The 21384-nt window shown below is 33.5% G+C and overlaps 1 protein-coding gene and 1 long non-coding RNA gene across 4 annotated transcripts in view; both read left to right on the top strand.

Annotated features, from left to right (window-relative positions):
- Positions 1 to 5212: 5212 nt before the first annotated feature.
- LOC132203417 (probable ATP-dependent RNA helicase DDX52) overlaps positions 5213 to 21384 on the top strand; it is a 95447-nt gene continuing 79275 nt past the window's right edge. For all 3 annotated transcript variants that reach the window (XM_059631198.1, XM_059631197.1, XM_059631196.1), the window contains exon 1: positions 5213 to 5377. The gene's annotated coding sequence lies outside the window, so the exon portion shown is untranslated. The remainder of the gene's footprint in view (positions 5378 to 21384) is intronic.
- Positions 20875 to 21185, top strand: LOC132203665 (uncharacterized). Its single transcript, XR_009442457.1, has 3 exons — positions 20875 to 20968; positions 21028 to 21106; positions 21158 to 21185. It is a non-coding gene; the product is annotated as an uncharacterized LOC132203665 (long non-coding RNA).

Genomic DNA, 21384 nt, shown 5'->3' with positions numbered 1-21384 from the left:
CAAATTAATCTTACTTTTTTGATAAGTTCACCTACAAATTAAATATTTTTTCTTTTTGTGCTTGCCAGATTTGATAGTGAGTGTTATGAATAGATAGCGAGTACCATGATGGCAGAGCGGACTTAAGTGTTTTTTATCATTCCATTGTTATCAGCAAAAATTAATGCATTAGCACCTTGCTCGGCCATACATTCTTGCGTTTAACCCAAGGGTTAGATCATCATGAATTATGACAATGTATTTTATTTATGGAAATAAAGCACCTTGAACCAAATGTAAATTCAATGCCAATTAGCCTCTCATTCTAAATAAATGTAGTAAATATTAAAATTGAATAATATTTTCTTTTTAAAAACTTATGCAAATGATAAAACTATTTAAAAAATTCGATAATTATAATAGAACGATTGAAACTATAAACATGTTTCACGCTGTCACTATTTTGAGTCAAATTATCATATCAAATTGCTTTTCTGCCTTTGAATTATTGAAAATAATAAACCCAAATTAAATTAATATATAGGTTTCTCCGAGTCTTATCAAAATCACAAGAAGTTGATACTTAAAATTTCCAGATTTTTTCATACTTTTTCTTTTTTATTTTCTATGCAATAGCAATTTAATAGTGACAGAATTATATCATGGATGTAAGAAATGCTTCAGTAAGAAATCAGGAATTAAATATCTAGGGATTTGTAAAAATTCATATTTTATTTTTTATTAAGTCAGGCTTAAACGTTTCCCTAGAGGGAATATAATTAGTAAAATATATTAACTCCAAATGCGCTGTAGATTCATTTTGATATAAAAATTTTAATCAACGAGAAAGTGTATATAGAACATTGCTGATAAAATTAGCTCTCACATGATTATTTTCGCGAATGAACACTGAACTTTGCTCTTGAATGATAAAAGAATAATTTACAACAGCTTATCATTTCTCAGAACGATAAATAACAGCACACGGCGTTTGTTTTTAGGTTAAAATTGTGATTGAGATCTCACTCACTTTTTGAATCTTAGTGTCTATAACTGCTGTGAATGCGAGTAAAAATGCTTAAAAAAAATACCATTTGGGTGGTTTCACGATAGATTTAACTGGCGAAAATCATGAAAGGACCCATCCCGATTTTCACATATGATGTTGGGGTAGATAAAACGCTGTGCTCCCTAAAATTTCACTAGAAAATTTTGGGTGTTTTTCCGGGAAATACGAATTTCCAAAAAACAGAAAATATTTAATATCTTTGCTTTTATTTAGAAATTATTAATGTTCTCTTCGGTTCTAACCGTATCTTTTTAGCCCGACATCTATTCTGTTGACAACTTTTGTGTAGGTCAAAGGTCAAGGTCACTAAATTGCAAATTTCACTTTCTAACGCATTTTTCACAAAGATGCACCCCTCAGATATTTTTCAGGGTAAAGGAAAAATTTAGCCCCAAGTGTGTAGAACAAAACCATTGATTTTCAAAATGGGGTATATTTTTTTTAGATATTTATAGATGAATTTAACAAAGTAGTGTTTTTCAAAGCAATAAGCTATTTTTGACTGCTTTTTAAAATTCAATTAAAAATATCTCATAAACTAAAATAATTCCCATTTTGAAAATCAAGGGTTTTGTTTTAAACACTTGGGGCTACATTTTTTCCTATACCCCGAAAAATATTTGAGGGGTGCATCTTTGCAAATATTGCGTCAGAAATTGAAATTTCCAATTTTGTGACCTTGACCTTCGACCAAGGTTCGCGCATTAGAAAATTTTGATTGTTGCCGAGCGCTCTGATTGGGTACAACTTTACTTGCACCCAATCAAGAGAGCTCAATCAACAATCGAAAAATTTTCTGATGCGCGAACCTTGCCTTCGACCTACACAAAAGTTGTCAACAGAAAAGTTGTTGGGCGTAAAAAGATACGTATAAAACCGAAGAGAACATACTTAATTTCAAAATAGAAGCAAAGATATTTAATATTTTCTGTTTCTATCGCTTTATCGGAAATCTGATTTCCAGGAAAAGTACTCAAAATTCTCAAGTGAAATTTTACGAAGAGTATTTTCTCACCTAGCCCAACAACATATGTGAAAATCAAGATAGGTCATTTTTTGGCCAATTTGAGTAAAATCTATAGTAACAATAATAATTAATATCGAGTTAATGAGTTAAAAATAAAACAGTTTTGCATACCTCTTGGCATGGTCTTTAAGGTGATTAAGATGGGAGTATCCCAGCCTAGTAATTATTTTTTTTTTAATATTTTTGAGCAAATACTAATTAAAATTTAAAATTTAACGCATAATGTACCAAAAAGTACCACATTATATCTCTTATATCTCTTAAAAAATTTATTTTTGCTGATGTAGAGATTGAAGATAAATAAAGTAAATTATTTTGCAATACAAATCGCACTTATAAAAATATTTATTTGAATAATTTGATTTATCCCATGAACTCAATATTTTTTTTCTCCAATAAATCAAATTTTTTTGTTTCTGCTTTCTATGATCTGAGAGCTAGGCAACCGGCTGGGCACACATGCACGTGTTTGCTGCCTACCTTCCAGATAAAACGTACCTACTCCCTATACCATAATATTATTTGTAAGCGAAAAGAAGAAGCAAAAACCTTTGAACTGTGTTTTTGGGGATTAAAAGTTAATAAGTTGGCAATCGGATTTGCGAGTGGAAAAATGTAATAAGCGGGTTGTAATAAAAATTGGATTTGCGACTGCGAGGGTGCATTTGCATGTATTGAGGGGAGGGGGTGTCAATTACGCGGCGAAAGAGAGATTAATGAGCGCGCGCGGATTACTCTGAATAAACAGCAGCAGAGTCGAGGGAGCAATAAAGTATGGAAATGCGAACGGCCCTTATTGCTCCGCGCCAAACCCAAGAGTCAACTATAGGGTCATCCTTCTCTTTTCAAATCAATCTCCGTCGCCGCAGATATTAAACCATAATTGAATCAAGACCAGCAGCCGACGTATAAATCCAAACGGAGGGACACGCGCACCTAAACTTGCACCCTTTTCGTTCAAACACTTTCCCACAGCCACCCAAGTAAACTTTGTGTTCAATATGTGCGATTTAAATGTATTTTTTTTTATCAATACAGATTTTTTTAAATTTAAATATTTTTTAGCACTTATGAGAGTAAAATTAAGGCTTATCATAACGAAATTTTACCTTTTCATGCCACAAAAAAAGGAAAATAAATTGTTTCATAAAAATGTCTGATTTTGAATTTTATGGACACATATATTGGTGATTTTCCAAAATATTCTAAAATTCCAGTAATAAATGCTAAAAAAATTGTTGAGCCAACAAAAATTTGTTCAAGCAAGATTATCAAAGTCTTGTATAGAGTGAAATAAAAATGTTGAAAATTGCAGTAATTTTTAACTCTTCAGATAGCAACATTATTCCTAGCCGGTTGACAAGTTTTTTCTGCAATTTTTTTGGTTATAATAAACATTATTATAAATAAATTATTTTAAATTAAAACATTATTCTGTTTTTGTTTAAAGAATATAGTGAAAAAATTAATGTTTTGACATTTATAATACATTCACTCATTTGGAATTCGTGTATTTGAAAGTTTATTACGAGATAAATAATTGTTGGTGCGATTTTGTGAAAGCAGCACTTTGCCATTCTTAATTTTTCGCACACGCAGCGACCGCGAATATGAATAAGAAAAAAAAATGCCACGGCGCTCCTCTAGCTCGGCTGGCCGACGTAAAATTGGAGAAATAAATAATTCATGGTCGTAAATATGAAGACACTTCATAATTTACAAAATACGTCTCCGAACTAGGAGCGAGTCGGTGTGTGTTTTATTTAAACATTAAAACGCTGCTCGAGCTCGGCGCGATGATATAAATTTTTTACCTCTGGAAAATATTTCTAATGTCCGTGTTGTCATAAACAAAGAAATATCGCCTCTTGCCACCAGAAAAAATGTATGTATAAAAATATCAAATCTTTTTCTCTCTCTAGTCTCGGCTGAATAATAAAAAAGGGAAATGTGAAAAGGGTTAGGGCCGCGCTTTTGTTTGAAGACGGTGCGGCCGTAAGAAGCGCGATTTATTTCCTTATTTTCAGCCCCTAAAGAAACAAATTTATTCGTCATAGACACATGTATATTTTTATGCCAGATTTTTATCTTGTCGCTCGCTCAGGCGGTCCAACTCAAAGACAAAAGCAGCGCCCCAGACCCACAACATTTCAACACGAATTCCTCCGCTTTGTACAAAAATTCTCCTCTTGGACCATTTGTCAACCCGAAATTCCACTCTAATTTATTTATTAGCGACGAGACCCACGCATCTCTTTTTATCCACATTCTTGTATTTTTTTGATATTGCAATGAAAAGTATTTGAGAAAAAGAACCAAAGATATGCTCACAATCAGATAGAGATAAAAATTGGTTGAGTGTGTTTTATTTTATATAATCCAAATATTAATTTCAATTTCTTTTTCTTTATTATTTATAAAGAGGTCTCATTTCCGTTGAGGTATCCTAGGATGCATAACTCTAAAAAATAATATTGCTCCCCTTTGTGGGAATTTTCTAATTTTTGCATACATTAAATCTCACCGATTAAAAATAAAAATCAATGAAAATTTCACTCAAATTTTTATCCAGCTCCAAAAATATATTTTAAAAATTAAATTAATTGCATTTTATAGGAAGACATACAGAAGAGATCAATCAAGAAAGATTAGAAGAAAATTTAAAAATTCTGCACCTTTGCCGTTTCAAGGCGTAAATTTTAATGTATTTGATCCAAAATTCTTCCGACTTTTTCTTTGGCAGAACTTCCAGACTAATTAATTTAACTGGACTGATAAAAAAAAATACAAAATCGTTTCTAAGTTTCCACAGAGGCTGACTGAGAAGTGAGTACATTGAAAGATTTTGCATGGACCTAATAATTTAATCTAGTAAATCAATGAGATTTTGCAAAGGAGGTGCGGCAATAATAAAAATCGAGTATTTTTACTACAGCTTTTCAAAATAATTTGAAATATTCTTTTTTGATTAGATTTGAGTGAACTTTTTATTAGAATGAACAGGACAAGACAGGGAAAATCAACAGCAAGTTTAGTACGTTTAGTAAATAAATTTCACTGTTGATCTCCCGTGCAAAACCCCTTTTGCCACCACCTGATGCGGGCGCACATGCGTTTCTTGCCGCCAAAAATCAACAACAACAAAAACGAAGAGCGAAGAGTCTCATCTGGATGTGAGAGTCGCGTGTGCCTTTTCGCTGGAGTTCAATTGAACTAAAAATTGGACTAAACGTTCAGGATTCGGCCATTTCGGCTGCCGAAAAGTCGACTAGAAGATCGTCGGCTCCTCCCTGCTATCAAAGGTAGGTGCCAAAATTATCTCCACAGTCCACAAACCCACAGCCAACCCCACAGCTTTCATAAGTTTGCAATGCAAGCAGTTTCCTGTTGATTTTTTGAATACACAGTCGTGTACGTGGATGAAAGAAATCAAATTTTACTCTGCGTGAGTAGCTTTGATGTGATCTGAAGATTAAAAAATGAAGTTAAGCTAACTCGTTCTTGATCTATTCTGTAACTTTTTACATTCATATCAATTTCAATTTTGAAGGCATATCATGGCTTACTTGGTTTTGAAGACTTCAAAGATCATAATATATATTATATAGGAAAAGAAAGTGTGTTGTACGAACACATTCAATTTTCTTTTAAATGAATGTTTATGGGGTTCCAATGAGGGCAATTTATGCAATGAAAATAAGAAGAAAATCGGAGTTTAATTTTTTTATGATGTTAAAAGTTGAATTTGCTGTTAGGAATTTTAATTCCAAATCAATTGAATTCTAGAATTTTTTAATCTTTTATGTATAAACAATCCATATATTTAAATTTATTGGAAATTTAAAAACTCGGGATAAATTAGTATACAAATTAATGAAATTAAAAATCAGCAAATTCATCCATATTATCATTAATTGAAATTAAGCGAACATAAATAATAATTAAAACGGCAATTCTTTCAACAACGTTCATTAAATGTGGTCCATTTTATCCACATTTTTTATTTGAATTTTTTCTTTGAATTTCGTTTAACAAAAACCTTTAATTAATTTGAGACGGGGAGAGATTGGGTTTGATATTAAGAGTCACGCGAGAGCTTGTCATGGGATTTGCATTTTATCTTGCGGGTCCATCTGCTGGATATGACTTCTGCTTGTGACTTAATCTCGGTCTGTCCACCTAGACAAATGAATGGACTCCCCTCTTATCCGTCGCATCAATTAATCCTGTCACTAATTACGCATAATAAAACGCAGATTCTTTTTTGCCTTATTTTATAATCTTGATTTCAGAGTGAATGTCAGACGAGGCACACCTTTTGCAAAACATTTTTAAATTTATTTGCGCTGATGACGATCGGATGATACGAAAAATTTTATGAATGAAAAAGTCTCCGCGCAACTTTTTGCTGTAATCCGCGTCTAATTTATGAAACTCGCTTGCTCGTAAACACGCCAGAAAAATTGGTTGCTCTCAACTCTAATTTATGCAGCTCGGCAGTGTAATAATTATTAGTAGAAAAAGTTGAGGTTTGAATTGCCGTTCGCACACAATTCATCTAGATGAATACATACAAAGTTGAAAACTCAATTACAATTTAATACAAATGAAAAAAAAAATAGTTGATTTTAATTATAAATGATCTTTCTTGTTCCTGTGGAAAAAGCTTTTGTTATTGGTTGTGTATTTTTATCAACTATTCAATTCAATGATTTCCCTCTTAACAATTGCTTTTCTTTTCTTTTCTTTTGAGATTGCTGGAAAAACAATAAAAACTATTATCAAAGTGAAAATTTTGAATATTGCTCAAAATTACTTGCAAATAAAAAAAAATTAAGAAAAAAAAATTATAAAATTTGATACATGCAATGTTTTTTATCACATAAGTTTTTCATTTTTAATTGTGATTGCTCACCGGTTGCACAAATTTCTTTATTAAAACATCAAGCTAAATCAATACATCAGCAGTTAAATACTTATTGCTCTAGACTTTGTACAATAAATTGAACTGAAAGGTGATAAATAAAAATACACTGTTATTTAGCAAAATTAACTTATTTGCATTAAAAAATTAAAAAAAAAAAATATTGAAAATTTCTACCAAATTTCTTTGCATCGAAATATAAACCAAGTCTGAAATAAATGGAGGTGCGCGGCACAGGTTTTGTGGCGATAAAAATTACAATAATATACAAGTTGGAGCTTAGGTTCGATAGCATCTCTTGTTTGAACTTGTCTGCTCAAGAGAGCTGCTTATTTTTCCTTATCTCTAATCCTATTAACTATTATATGGAGAGACTGAAAATTCACAAACACCTGTGCCAAGATTTTTATTTTATTTCTTCGAACGAGAACCAATTTGATTAATGGCGTCGTTTGAATTAATGATTTTCCACAAATATAATTTGGCGCGCGGGGGAATGAGAAATATATACAATTTGTACCTTCTTCTTTTTCGGGGCGAATTTTATTTTTTATTTCGGTGCTTGACACGGCGCGTTACAAACGATGCTTTTGCTCTTTTGTGCTGTGTCGCAGGGACAGAAAATAATAATTCAAGGGCCGCGCCACAATGACAATGCTGGGGTAGGTCGCGGTCTCTTTTTCTCTCAGAAAAACCTTCCACGAATCCGTTATTGTGTTTTTCCACCTCCGCCGACGCATTCCAAACAAATAAAATACAAAAAATAAACGATTCCCGCAACCTAAACCAGACCTTCAGGAGGACAAAAAATGTACAAACTCAGAATTTGATTTTGCATGGTATTCAAAATTCAGCGATATTAACTCAATGTTGACCTCAAAATATTATACAAAAGTTCAATTGCTGAATTAAATATTTATGCCAATGGTAAAATTAAAGGTGAAATTAGAAATAAAAATTGTAGAAAATCAAAATTGTTATAAAACTTGCATCATAATTAATTTTTTTATTCACTCTTATGAAAGTATGTTCTGTAAGTTGAAAAAGCTACTAACAATTATACTTATCGCAAATTAAATAAGTCCAGAGTGAGTCGTTCTGATTTAAATTAAATGTGAGACTAACAAAAGTTTTTTTTATTAATTTTTTATTTTCATTTTTTTTAATGTTTTAATGATTTTTAATTTCTGTGTGTTTTATTGAAACTTAAGATTTAATGATTTTTTTGTTGTAGAATATTATGATATTCTTGCGTCTCTACTAAAAAAAGTAAAAATTTCTTGATTTAAACAAGATTTTTTTATTTTTTGTGATAAGAAAAATAAATATGAAATTGGAACGCTTTAATTCTTCTCTGAAGATCATTGCTCTCATGGAATATAAATAGACACATAAAATAATCCTAAATAATCTTTTTCTCAATATCAGCGTCTATTTATTTAAAATTTGAAATGAAAAAAGCGATTTTTTTTAGAATTTAATTTTACTATTTATGTAAATAATACTCTCAATTTTAATTTACATTTTTAAAAGTTTTTCTTTCAAAGAAAAAATTAATAAGATAAAATTCTTGAGTTGGGCGAACGTGTTGAATATGCTATATGTGCGTTTTGTGCGTGATGAATAATGGATTGGGGGTCTGTGTGTCTCTATGTAATGCGCGCGTCAACCTCTTTCTCTCTATTTTGCTCCTTCACAGCTCAAAGGGAGGAAAGATTTTGTTGTTTCGCCCTCGCGCTTTGTCATTGAAATGAGGTGGCGCGGGGGGTGGTCGGTCGGGGTGTCACGAACACAAGGGGTGGATTCGCCCCTCGGCTCATAAGGGATCATAATCTTATCTTGATCGGAACCCCCGCCCGCCAACGACACGCACACACGAAATTATTACTCCATTGGTTTGTCAAACAACTAACGCAGACAACAACAATGCGCGCGATCAAAACGTCGGGCCCTCGCGCCCGTAATTGTTTACATTTGCATTCCTAATCGCATCTTTCCTTCACTCCACACACGTGCAACCGATTCTAATAAAATCACATCATAGTCTTTTTGCATAATTGATTATTCCTTCAATATTTCACTTTCAATGTGAAAATCTCTGATCCTCAATTTTTTTTAATTTTGCTAATAATTTATTTGAATCAGTAATTATAAAATCTAATAATTTAAGAAATCGTTTTAAGTTTGATCATAACCGCAGCATAGTCTAAATTGAATATGATGAAAACCTGCAAATGTTCTGACCTTGCAGCTCATGCTGTAGCATTACATAAAATAAGCTGAATTAAATTTCATTTCAGTCGAGCGAGAAATATTACTGCACGCATAAATAAAGTGTTTTGATCTGAAAATGTATATTAAAAAAAAAAAAAAAATACAATCAAACTCAATTTCTAAAAAAAATTATAATTCAAATCTATGTTTTTAGAACTTTTAAAAACTTAATAAATTAATAAGTTTAGATTTAAAATATTAGTAAAATAAAACTTGGGGAAAAATTAATCAAAATAATTTACTAACTAATACTCCATACAAAAAGATGGCAAAATTTGAGTCGAGTAAAATTTTTAAGAAAATTTGATGCATTGCAATTGCTCGAGAATTGTACACTTGAAATATATTGACCAAAAAACTGTCAATAATACACCAAATATCTGCTGATCAAATAAACAAGACAATCAGATTAGTCAAAAAAAGATGATGGCGTGGTTGGTTTGAATTGGCTTGATTGCGATTGATGTGTGGTTGGTGGCGATAAGTAGCTCGCTTCGGCGGGCTATCAGCGATCTGGTCGGGCGGCGCGACAATGGCAGGTAATCAGGCTCGGCCACCCGCATTGTTGTCCCTTATCGCGACCCATCGGCCCGAACCGCATCTGGAATTTCTCCTCGCGCATCAAAACACGTGTCCTTTCCTCTTTTCTGTTAACAAATTGAACTCTCTGCGTTCAGGGATTAGGCATATATGTTGGTGTAGGTCATCAACCTGCTGTCAGGTGCGTTCGCGTGGAAGCCATGCGATTTGAGCACGAAAGGGGTTTTGTGTCTTTTTGATCAGGAAGAATAACAGGACGGGGTGGTCTTTCTCCTGCAACAAACATTTTCACGGTGGTCTTTCCAATAGGAATAAAAGTAATTTTCATAAGAATGAGAGTGGAAAAATTGTTGTGATCTCTCGGTTTTCGGCTCACAAAAGACTGTTGTGATAATTCTAACAACATTCACCAAAATGTTGCAATTCTTTGAAAAAAATTAAGTAATATTTTTAAATTTTTAATTATTTAATATATTTAATTAAATAAATTGGATTTTAATGGAATTTTTTGATGATATTCTTAGATTTTTATACATTTTAGATCATTTGCATTGAAATTAATTAATTTATTCCTTTCAGATTTGCGAATAAGAACAAAAAAGTTTTCCTATTGCACTTTTCTTTGATTGGAATTAATCTATCTCTGCTTTGGACTAATACAAAGAAATTTATTTTTCTTTTAAGCACTTTCTAAGCTTTTTCGTGGCAGATGATTTGAGACAAATTGGAACCAATTGCTCTCCCGTAATTGAAAGTGCGCGGGTGCAGATGGCAACCTATAAATAATTCAATTTGTCTCTCGGTCTGTGGCGCGCGGGTATTAAGAGGCCTTTTGTGTTCAATAAAATTTGGACATCATTATCAGAGCACGTGCGCGTCGTGGCAGCTGCGCTTGTCCTGGATTATAAGTTTGTAAGCAGGTGATTTTTTTTATTCCTTTCATTTTCGGTTCCGCTTTCTGCGATTTGAATAATATCCTCATTAGCCCCTTCACACCTTGCATAATTGAAAAAGGGCAGTGCTTGGAGAATTATTAATCTGAATGAAATCAAAAGGCGACACCCAAAATAGTATAAAACACGGCGAGGCGACACCCTTCACAAAAATTTTTAGCTGCATGTTTTTGTGAGCGGAAAAAAAGTGAAAAATCACGGTGATGTCTAAATTTTGTAAATGAATAAGAATTTGTGTGACAGAAAATGAGAAATGGAGAAGGAAAAAATTGAAAAATGATAGATAATGTTTGATTGTGTATTCGCGGAAAAATGAAGGGCGCACCTGATGCGCCGTGACTCGGCACTTTTTCAAAACCCAACAAAGAGCTTTTAATATTCCACACAAATATACACTTAAAACTTGTAAAGATTCGTCCTACCGTATTTATTTGTGTATTTTTTAAGCCTTTCAACCCTAAAGTTGTGAAATCTTCGAACGTAATTCCAATAAAAGGCGATTAGTCAAAAATTGCATATTTAATTTTTTTTTTAATTTTTTTTAATTTTTTCTTCATATTTATGCTATTTTTTATTAAATAATAAATAACTATGGTTAAACATTTTGTATTTCTGTAGAAAAACGCGCGTATTTTGTGGTCAAGAGCAGCTTTCGTCGATTATTCCGCGTTTTGCACTCTTGAGAGCCATGGGGGCAGCGTTTTGTGTGTATTGAGGGAGGAGTGGATGATATTCGGAGCGGTCGTTACTTCCGCTACATGTGCCCGCGCGCCAATTCAAGCGAGTGCCCCCGAGTTTACACACACAGACACTCATTCAAATTCATCCCTCGGCTTTATTCGCAACAAACGGCGCGTGCTCGGCACCAAACAAGACCCTGTTGCGTCAAAACCCAAGTTTAAATAAATAACATAAAAAAAAAACATTTTCTTTCCTTTTTAAATATTTAAATTTGTTTACAAGCAGTTTAACGCTAATAAATTGTAAAGTAAAATTAGGATTTTAGGTTTCCTAAAATGAAAATGAAATTCAAACTTTTCTCAAAAATTAAAGCACTGAATTGACCTTTTAGTTTAACCTATATCAATTTGTCGTGCCATAAATTTTCTATACGTTTCACTGCGTTTCACTTTTTATTTTCAAGAGCCAATACGAATTTGGTTGGAGAGGATCCATGTTTTGCCAAAATGAGATCGCTTTCATGGCTGTTTTCTTCGTGAATATCTGCCGGTTGGCTTTGAACTTTTTGATCTCTGCAGATCTGGCTTTTCCGAAATGGTCCAACATGTGCGGTTATTAACTAAGTTCGAAGATTGAAGCAAAACTATTGGAAAACTCAACTGTGGAAGATGATTTTCTATAAATTGTAAGAGTTGACCTATTGCTTTTGATATGCTTACTCGGAAAGGTCAGTTCTTAATATTTTTATTGGTGTTATGAAGATCAATTCAAAACTTGAAATTTTTTAACCAAAATCTGCTACTGCACTGAAGTAAAAAAAAAAATGTTCTTCCGAGTGTCATTTTTGTGTTCAAGTTGGCGTGTTATTTGTCTCTCTTGTTGTTTTTTTATTTATTTCTGCAATGAAAAGGGAAGAAGGAGGGTTTGAGTGGCTGGCAAATGTCCCGCGCCGGGATAAGGAAATCTTGGGGTCGCCGCGGGTGGTGCGAAAATCGCAAGATGGCGCGCGAGGGTGCACCGCGCGTTTGCAGGGGTTGCCATGGTGACACCCACGCCGCCCTTGCAGTTGCTGGCATTAAGCGCAATTTGCGCTCCCATTCAACTTCGCGAGAGAGCAAGAAAGAAAAGATGATTCGGCCCAAGGAGAATAAAATTAACCCGAGCAGCGGGACGCCTCCAAATATATATTCGCGCTCAAAACGAGCTCTCGTTTCAACACTTCATTCTCGCATTTGCGTTACGAATGAGATAATATAAATTTCAAAAATTAGTCAGAGCAATAAATTTGGCCGAATCGTCAAAATTTCATCAAATCAATTGACAAACAAGAGGAAAAATCAGAAATCCCATGAATTTTTATTCATTATTTAAAATTTCTCAACCTTTAATTTTTGTTGCATTGGAAAAAAGCATTCAATTAAGAATCGATCAATCTTGTTTAGGCCAAGCAGCATAACCTGGTTGAAAATCAGTGCCTGGTCGCACACAAAGGAATTCACATATACAAATCGATCTAGATACACACACGTCTCATATCACAAGGGGCGTTTCTTTTTCATCTCTCTTCAAAAATTTTTATCACTGCCTCGGTTGCAATAACTGAGAAAGGTTCAACCTGCTCTGCTCTGTAACTTTATTTTATTGCGCGCCAGTCACAATATGTGAGTTTTATTTTTCTCTCTCGACAAAAGGGTCAAGCAGCAATCGAGTTTTGAAAAGAGACCCTGAGCACGACGACAATCACTCAAAGGGTAACAATAAAAAAAAAACATACTTCTTGCTCGGACAGAAAGGATGCGCGGCGTGTATAGTGATGGATGTGGCCCGATTCATCATGCCCGCACACACTTTTAGAAAACGAATTCATCTCGCAAGCAGACAGACGGACACATTTTCGCCATTCCATCTCAATAGATTCAGAGGGAGAAAAAGTAAAAAAACCCTTTCCTTTAAAAAATTGCATTCCGAAGGATTTTTGGCATCTATCAATCACAGTCGAAGATGAGTTACGTTAATTTTTATCTCTTAAATTTTTAAAAATATCTTCCACAGAAGAAGTTTAAAATAAAAAATTAATTAAGTAGGTGGGGAGGCGAATTAATTTTAATTTATTGGAATTATTTCATATAATTTTTTTTTAATTAAAATTTTTCAAAGTCGCCTCAGGTTTTTAGATGTGAAATCAATTTTTTGCAACTTAAGCTTCCTTCAAAATACTGCAGTCTAATCCATCAGTAGCATTCAATAGGGAAAATTTATCAACCAATCAAAGGCTTTTGAGTCCTATGAAATCAATATTTTTGGCATTTTTTTATATTCTCATGGTGACCTTTTCAAGTCATCATTCGGTCCCTGGTGACTTGACCTATCAATTGATATGTCACACTTCTTACTCAAAAGCCGATTTGAATTTGTGGTGAGAGAAATTGTAGAACCATAATATGAGAGCGATTAATTATTTGCAGTTTGCCACAAATATTCAATGACCTTGATCCTTTTGGTCACTATAATAGATTCCTTATGAGCTGACATTTTCAACATTAACATTCATTGCAGCTATTTGTTTAAATTTAGCAATCAAGAATGATTTGCATAAATTAATTGAAAATTCGGTCAGGGAGGTTTGATTTTTTTAATTTTTTTCCTAATAACAAATAAACAATATCTTGTTTGGCCTCATTTTAATACAATTTGTATCTTTTTTTTAAATTTAAAAAAAAAGAGTGTTCTATTTATTTTTATTATGAAAGTCATGTGTTCTGAGGATTGTTCGTTCTTGTTTATAATTCGGAAATTATATATTTATCAAAAGTAGCTTGGCGGCGTTTTATTTTTCGGCCCCATGCTGTGCGCGAACGGACGGGATGGCGCTATGGCTGACTAACTAACTAACACGCGGAATTCGTGCGCTGTTTATGTGTGTGTAGTGCAGCAAGCAAGCGAGCAGCAACGTAAAAAATTACACACAAATAAATTTATAGGGAGCGCGCATGGGTCGGTTGTTTGAACAGCGCAACTCCATAACTCATCCTCGGTTTTATGGGAAAAGGGTTGGGCTCGAAATATGATTATTATATTCCAGAGCATCAGCCACTTGCTGAATAAAACGAGAGACGAGTGTGTAATTTATAAATTTATTCACGCTTGTGCTTTTATTGCCGCGAGAGCGCGCGGAATCCTCTCAACACTCGCCAGACTCGATAAATCTGTTCGCGCCACAATTAAATATATCTGCACTTTTGAAGAGAATTAAGCGTGCGGGACAAATTTACATAAATTTTTCGTTTGCAATATTTATAATAATTAATATGGGATGAAAATTCCATAGACGGATTTTCTTGTTAAATTCTCAAGAATTAACAGCCTAAAAATTGTTTTGAAATAATAATGAATTGAGCTAAATATCCAACTATAAGAAGGTTTTGGCCTTAAATATCTCCTTAGTTAGACTGTTATATCCGGTTATATCTCATTTGAATTTAAACTTATAGATATATTAAATGTACTGCATATAATTTCAAAAAATTTGACTTTCATGTTCACCTCACAAGCTTTAATTTTTTTAATGAACTTTCAACCCTTGCCACTTAGATTAAGTAATTTTAGTGTAGATTTTTTGGACTTTTCTTATTAGAAAATTCATGTTTGATTAAAATCTGCTGTCCGTTATAATAAATTTTATTAAAATAAAATTAAAAAAACCACAGCAGCTTGTATTTGATATTTAATTTAAATAATTCGTAATTGTATACATAATAGCCGTCATTATGTATGTTATAGCTACTTTTGTCAACCCTCTATACACTTCCTCTTATACATGAATAGATCTGAATTTAAATGAAGAGATCATTTCCCTAATTAGAGGGAGCTCATGGTACACTACTTTAAAAAACCTTGTCGCTCCTCTTCATTACCGAATTGCTCTGCTCTTGCTCGTTGAATTGGTGCTTGAGTTGCTTGCAGTAATTGAGGAAACCGCGAGCGTGATTAAGTCTGATGTTCATTAGTGCGGCCATTCACTCGATTGCCCCTTTCATTCACGGCACCTCGTTATTTCCATGCGATAAACCAGCAGCACATCCAGCGGATTTGGCCAAATATTTCCACTCATTCATGCTTTTCCTTCATTGACTGCTCCAGAGGGCCCAGCAGTGGGCCTTCGCAAAGGGCCCCCGCCGCGACAAAAACCACACATCAGCAGCCATTCAACTTCATAGTCTCTCCAACCTCAAGCATATCTGATCTGCCTGCCTGCTATTTTCCACTTTATTAAAGAGACTCATTCTTTTATCTTGATTTTTCTTGATGATAATGTTTTTCTCTCTCTCCAAAAATGCAATAATTTTGAAATTTGTATCCTGTAAGCGAAATTTTATTTCAAAAAAATTGATTGAATTATTAAGAATTTCATGATCAAAGTTTGATTCATGATGTTTGATTTTAACGAGTCCAAGTCTAAATTCAAGTTCAAATTGATGAGCTTTTAATAAATCATTGCAATTATGTATATAAATTCTAAAATAAATCAACATTTTAATAGGAGAAAGGAAGATTATAATTTTTTATAATAATCGATAATAATATTAATCAGAGGCTAGATTTAAAAATGTCCTTAAAATTTAAATATGACGTGTTAGGTATTATCACAAAAATAATTTTTAGTAATTAAATGAATTAATTAAAAATTATTTCAATGTAAAATAATAGTAAAATATCACAATTTTAATCATTTAAGAATATAAAAAGTTAAAAAAAGTGTCGTAAAAATGATATTTAAAAATTTCAATTATTACTGCTTTTTACTCCCCGCTCTCTATCACCAAATAAAAGTCCCCAAAAGTTATTTTTGGTCATGGAGTCAAATGCGTTCAAAATGTGCGCTGGCCTTTTCTGAGGTCAGACGCCAAACAAACAGATCAACCGCTTGCTATGAACTTTGGAGAGATCTGGGTGACGATTGTTATCTTCAATTTTTTTTTCTGAATTCACGCGCTGCTAGGGTGCGAACGTCTCATCTTTTTCTCTCCTGGATGCTGTCGTCTCATAAATTAGCCCATCTCGGTGAATGAAGCGCGGGTCTGTTGGCGCAACAACAGAGCGAAATAAAAGGACCCAGCTGCTCCTCCCTTATAAGTGCACAGATATTTAGCCTTTTATCCGAAACTCAATTGCACCTTGGTATTGAAAAAGAAATGAGAATAAATAAACGCGAGAATCAGAGAGCCGGTGTGCGGTTTTAGAGCAACCCAGAGAGGGGCTCTTTGTGCTGCATCAGCTACTGTGTGAGCAGCGCAGATTTATATTCGTGGTCGTTGACAATCGCTGGCATAGGAAGATGGTTCAATCTATACAATATCAAATTGCACAAAAGTCCTTCTCTTATTAAAAAAGAATAGCATCGGTTATGCAGATCTCACTTTTACACGAAATATTCTCCACTTTTTTTGATGAATGAAATAATTTTTAGAATAATATTCTATACCTCCTTCAATTCAAAATGAATATTATGCTTTTTCGCGAGAGAAATAAAAATTTTGTGCAAGAAGAAACTAATATATATTTCAAGATACAAAATAATTTGACTTTATGAATTTCCAGTTACTATAGTGCTTAGAATTTTACTACAAGTTTTTTACCGTGGAATTGACTTGCAATTGTGTCACGTCCATGTCTCGCTTCTAAAGGGCTTTCCTGATGATCAAAAAGACGATTTGTCGCTGATATCAATGGTGTTAATTAAGAATTTAAAATATTTTAATATAACGTTTGTGAAAATAAAAAAAGTGAACTGAAATTCTCATAAAAACATCTTACAAGAAATTTTATTAAAAATTACGCTGTTGAGCATGCCTTTCTTTATTTATTTCTGTGTTGTTTAAGTATTGAATAGAATTCTGTACTAACGCTGAAGCTAAATTAAAAAAAAATCAAAGGCTATTTTCATGCACTCCACTGATTTCAGTAAATATTATTTTTCGGTACTTTTAAATAATATTATGCATTAAATTACATCTTGTCGTCCCTGTTCTTTCAAACCTGAAATCTGTTAAATTGGTTTATTCAATTTTCTATTTATAACTAAATTATTATAATTATTTCTTTAAAATGTCGCGCCAGTTTAGCAATTTTTATGCATGGTGTCATTAACGATTATAATTTTATTTGCACGTTTTAAAAAACCTTTCCGTCACTTGTGGTCAATGTGTGCTTGACAAGAAAAAATTATTTTTCTAAACATAAATAATAGTGATTGACTGATGCTGCTCAATCTCTCTACAATATGTTCCAAAATTATTTGTTTGGCCCAATTCTTTTTTGCTTTCCTGGGCTATTAACTATTCAAAATTTTTGACGTCAAAGGATGTCACAGGCAAAATCAAAACATCCTGTTTTTCCAAACAATCAGAGCGAAACAAGCTAATGGTGAAAATGAACCACGAGCATTTAGAAAGAGATAATCGCTAAAGAAGATTGAAATGCCGCTCTGGTCAAACGTTTTCGTGTGTTTAATTTTCTTTTTAGTCTTGGTTCAAGCAAGTGAAGCAAAGCGAGTGAGTAAATTACTATATCTTGCAAAAATTCGTTAATAATTTATTGATGGTTAGAGAGTTTTTTCACCAAGGAAAGAACATAAAGGTAACAGGATGATTGTGTGAAACATATAGCATTTTTATCAAAAAGCTTATTTAGCGACAAAAACTGCAAACAAACGAAATACAATAATCAAGTGCTGTGGCGCATTAAATTGTCTTCGTTTACATACAAACTCCACTAGATATCGCTCGTCACAATCCATACTATCATCCATACTGGTATGTATATCATCCGCTGTCATATAACATTTAAAAATATAAAAAAAATCATGTAGAAAACAACAAAAATTGCCGAATTGGGAATTACAAACACATATTCAACTACACAACCAAGCACCACATCACAGTTTGATGCCCACGAAATCAGTAGTGCGGATTTAAGTGATTCATCAACGTTTAACGATGCCAGCACAAATTCAAATGATCAATCCTCAATGGAAGTAAATATTCAAAATGATTTTACAATTTTCGTGACAAATCAAAATTTTAAATAATGAAGATGGTTCCTACGAATCCATCCGCTTCTGAATTTATTTCGTCGGTAATGTTGGTGTCGAATGAGGAAAAAATTATATTTGCGTCGACTTTGCCAATGGAAACCATTCAAACAACAATCGCAGACACAGGAATGATCAGTATCGCTGCATCTACAGCTTCCACAAGCGAAACAACGCAAAATGACATTTTTCAAACAACTGTTCTTCCTGTTTTAACAACTTCAACCTCTGCCTCGCCAATAGCATCAGAAACTTTTGCCCCAACTTCGATCACAAAAACAAGTTCAACCACAACCATCAATGTACGACCTGCGTTCTATTTACACTTCCTAATTTCCATTTTTCAAATTCGTCATTATTTAGCCTGCTCTGGTTGGAAAATGTTCACCAGACACAAACGCCGCCGTCAACGTATGTTCTCATTTCCTTATACAAAACATTATTTTTCATGTTTCAAAAAATTTCATCCATAACAGCGATCGTTATTTGCAGCCAACGGAGCGCTTGCTAGTATTAAAACTTATTATGAAAGTGTTAATGAAAATTTTATAATTTGATTTAATAAAACAGATCCGGACCAGCACGGGTTCTGGCTCAACGCTTGCGGCCAAACTCTTTTGCTTGGAAAATCTCTGGTCTCCTGAAATTTCAATTCTTTTTTTTTTAATAACATGAACGGTTGATTTAGGGAACTTGGCAGCAAAACTCGGCCAAGTGCTTCAGCCTGAACATGCAGCCGTTCGCCCTCGAGAGCAAAGAAAAGCTTGAGTGCATGAAACTCCAAGGTTGAATCGAAACCTAGATTTTTAATAAAATTATTCACACTTTCACAAAAGCTTTGAGCTGGAAGTTTAATTTGAACTACTGGACGGGAGGAACAAAAAACCTTGCGAGCGGCGCCTTCAGTTGGTGCTCTGCAAAAGACCTCACGCCCTGGCAGGACGTTCTACCCCTGAGCAGCCTGGCGAAGGACCAGAACTGCGTCCAGATGCTAATTTCCAAACTCAGTGGTTCTATTTCAATCAGTGGCAGACGTTGCTCAGATTCAATGGTTTTTGCCTGCCAGGTTTATTTTTTATAATACTTTTTGAATATATGTTGAAAAACAAACGAAATCAGGGTCCAACGACGAAAGGCCCCAAGTGCACCAGACCTATTTGTCCAAATATCACCTGCCAGAGAGATGTAAAATGCCTTTCCTAGTTAAAATTGCGTTATAATTATCCTCAAAAATTTTCAGCCCAAGCTTTTTACAGTGTCGGCAAATAGTACATCAATGGTTTTAAAAAGTATATTCACAATCTAGAATTCCTCTTCTTATTTGGGCTTTTTGCTTGTCCGTTTAAATTATTCATGTCGAAACTTTGAGTTTGCCATTAACTAAACGCTCTTGAACTAATAATATTGCTTATATTTCACGAATTGAAAGGGAAAATTTGGCTGATTATTCTGTAAGAAATTTTATTCACATTTTATTGAGTCTTAAAAAGATAATGATTCTTCACAAAAGCTTTTATTATCAAAGGAAAAATTATAATTTAATATACAAATACACTAATTTTATATGCTTTTCTCTTTTGCGATTTGAAAAAGAATTTTACTATAAATTTTATCTATCAAAACTACCTAAAAAGTCAATCTTCTTTTATTTTAGAAGTACGATCATTTTAAATAAAATATAATGTATGAATATAATTGTTTTCAAAAATTGAATGTAAACAATGTATTTGTCACAATCTGGACAAATAAACAATAATAATAATATCAAAGACAAACAGATCTAACAGGTAGAACTGCAAAATGTTTAATATGTTTTGATTGTGGCAAATTTCAGTGATTCAGTGATTTGCTTGCTTGCATTAATAAGCACTAATAACTTGCGTCTATTTGTGATTCATTGAATTTCAGACATTTCTCTGCACGGCCGATTATATACCAAAAGCCTGCGTTTCTATTTAATCAGTTACCAAAACGATACCAGAACTGTAAATTAATTTTTCTTTAAAATGAAATTAATTTTAATTTATGCTGCAGTATGTGGAAGCTATGAAAGCCTGTTGTGATGTGGGCATGTCTCTTTTGAGCTTAGACGGGCAATACAAGTACAACGCTTTGGCCAACATCAGCAGCGTCGCAGATTTTCTAAAAGGCAAGCGCGTAAATCCGATTTTAAATTCATTTTCATCAAATGATGGATCCAGAACCAGAAAATCTTACCTTCTGGACTTCCGGTTCAGACGAGGGTTGTGAGTCGATTTTTGGATACTGTTCAGCTGAACGTTTGTTCCGTGACGAGGCGAAGTGGCTGCCCGGACAGCCGGACAACGCAGGGGGGAATGAGAACTTCGTGGCCGTCAACATTTATCGCAACAAAAGTCAGGTTTTACTTGCTGATTACGACGGACAGACCAAATTCAGATACATTTGCGAGGTTTACTTAGTCATTAATATTTTTTTTCTGAATTAAGACGATTTAACATCATTTCTTAGAAAAGAGGCAATCCTCAGTCTAAGAATGACAAGCAAGCGATAATCGACGAATGTTCCATCATTTACGGCGTCACGCAATGTAATATTCAAATAAATGCTTTATTTAATTTTATTTACATTATAAATTTAGCCCAAATTGACTTGCTGTATAATCAGACGACATTGAGTTTAAAAATGAAAGTGGGTATTCATTTGCAATATTGTAATCATAAGAAATAATGAAATAAATCAAAATCTGCAGTGTTTTGTACGTTGTGTTGGAGACTCTGTGGGGCTGGTACAGGAAAAAATTTAGTAAAGAAAATCTATAAACTCACATTTGAGCTTTAAAGCTGGTTGGCGGTAAATTCGTGGCAA

Source organism: Neocloeon triangulifer, unplaced genomic scaffold, assembly GCF_031216515.1.
Source record: "Neocloeon triangulifer isolate White Clay Creek 2 clone unplaced genomic scaffold, ASM3121651v1 ptg000017l, whole genome shotgun sequence".
NCBI classification, from domain to species: Eukaryota; Metazoa; Arthropoda; class Insecta; order Ephemeroptera; family Baetidae; genus Neocloeon; species Neocloeon triangulifer.
This window is presented reverse-complemented; position numbering and strand designations above follow the sequence as displayed.